We start from the raw sequence: 2,500 nt of genomic DNA, 5'->3' as shown, positions 1-2,500 counted from the left end.
AGCCCCCAATGTTTAGTACATAACCAAAGAGGTGAAGGTAACTTCCTAAATGGGTGCTCTTTCTGAAAACAGTGAAGTCAAGCCTATTCACTTTCCTCTTGATTAAGGTGTCTAAAATAGCCAGACGAGGTGAGACCTAAAGACAAGATTGAATGAACACAATAGGTCTATCAAGTATGGTCAAGAAAGTTCAGCCTTGTTTCAACACGTGAACAAATTTAATCACCGAATAGACTGAAATAAATCCGACCTTATTAATAAATCAGGCTGTGTGCTCAGAAGAAATATGGTGGAATACATTTTAATTGAATATTTTCCCACTTTCAATATTTCCAAGGGTCAATGGACCCCAGATATAGTATCAGGATTATTCATCACCAAACAAATTGTCAACAAGTTTCCAACCCCCTCCCCCTGACCCGACCTCATGTCATCCTCAGCTCACATAAGGTGTTGGGTAGTGACATTTATTCTTTTCCCAGTTCCCTTTCCTTTGTAAGAGGTCGCTATTTAAGAGAGCATCCTCCCTCCACTTTATACTACTGAAGAGGGTTGCAGTTAGCAATCGAAATATATAGTTTCGCTTACTCAGCTCTTTCTTTCGTCCGACTGTGGGGTTAGTTATGATTTACAAATGTGTTACTACATTCATCACCAGTGATACAGACACACACACACACACACACACACACACACACACACACACACACACACATATATATATATATATATATATATATATATAATATGTATAATATATATATACAATATCTATATATATATACAATATATATATATATATATATATATTTATGTATGTACATATATATACATATACAGATATATATGTATGTACATATATATATACATATACAGATATATATGTATATATATATATGTATATATAATATATATTATATAAATTTATATGTATATATATATATATATGTACATATATATAAATGTATATATATATATATATATATATATATATATATGTACATATATATAAATGTATATATATATGTAATATATATATATATATGTATATATAATATATGTATATATATATGTATATATATATAAATGTGTATATGTGTATATATAAATGTGTATGTGTATATATAAATGTGTATGTGTATATATATATGTATATAGGTATATATATGTATAAAGGTATATGTGTATATGTATATATATATATATAAAGATATATGTGTATATGTATATATATATATATATATGTATATATATATATATATATATATATGTGTGTGTGTGTGTGTGTATGTATATATATAGTTTATACATATTTTATATAAAAGTACGAAAAGAAGCTGAAGGAGGAGTGGGAGGGAGTAAAGGATAGAGCAGAGATGGGTGTGGAGGAGGAATGGGGATGGTTCAAGGAGGGAGTCTTTAAGTGTGCAAGGATGGTGTGTGGAACAAGAAGGACAGGGGGAAATAGAAGAAAGGGTAGTGAATGGTGGGATGAGGAAACAAAGAAGGTTGTAGAAGAGAAGAAGCGAGCATTCACAGATTGGTTACAAAAGAGGACAGGGGAGTCATATGAGACGTACAAAGAAAAGAAAAGAGAAGTAAAGCAAAAGGTAAAGGAGGCAAAGAGGAGAGCAGATGTGAAATGGGGTAGGAGTATGACAGAAAATTTTGAAAGTAATAAAAAGATGTTTTGGAAAGAAATTAAGAGAGGAAGAGGAGGCGAATCAAGTAGGGAAGAAAAGGTAAAAGGTACAGATGGAGAGTTGATAATGGAAGAGATGGCAGTGAGGGGAAGATGGGCAGAATATTTTAGGAGTTGCTGAATGTGAAGGAGGATAGGGAAGGAAAGATAGCTGCAGTGGGAAATACGAAGAAAATGAGAGTGATGAGTGAGGAGAATGGAGGAGAAATATGGAAGGATGAGGTGAAGGCAGTTGTAAAGATGATGAAAGCAGGTAAGGCACCTGGTCTGGATGGATGTCATGCAGAATGTCTGAAAAAGGGAGGTTCAGTGATGGTGGACTGGTTGGTGAGGTTATTTAATGTTTGCTGGAGAGAGGGTAGAGTACCGGAGGACTGGAGTAGTGCCTGTATAGTTCCTCTGTACAAGGGAAAAGGGGACAAGTGTGAATGTAGTAATTTCAGAGGGATTAGCCTGTTGAGTGTAGTAGGGAAGGCTTATGGGAGAATCTTAATTGAGAGGATTAGGAGAGGAACAGAAGGAGTAATTGGTGAGGAACAGTGTGGATTTAGGACGGGTAGAGGTTGTGTAGATCAGATCTTTGTGGTAAGACAGATATGTGAGAAAGCTATAGGAAAGGGGAAGGATGTTTTTTGGGCTTTTATGGATCTGGAAAAGGCTTATGATAGGGTAGACAGAAAGGCACTGTGGGAGGTTATGCAGATTTATGGGATAGGAGGAAAGCTTTTGGGAGCTTGTCAAAGAGTTTTTTATGTGAGAGGTAGAGCATGTGTTAGGATTGGAAATGGAGAGAGTGAG

The sequence above is a fragment of the Oratosquilla oratoria genome, chromosome 4 (assembly GCF_046742065.1).
Source record: "Oratosquilla oratoria isolate Oo_2021 chromosome 4, ASM4674206v1, whole genome shotgun sequence".
In the NCBI taxonomy this organism is placed as follows: domain Eukaryota; kingdom Metazoa; phylum Arthropoda; class Malacostraca; order Stomatopoda; family Squillidae; genus Oratosquilla; species Oratosquilla oratoria.
This window is presented reverse-complemented; position numbering follows the sequence as displayed.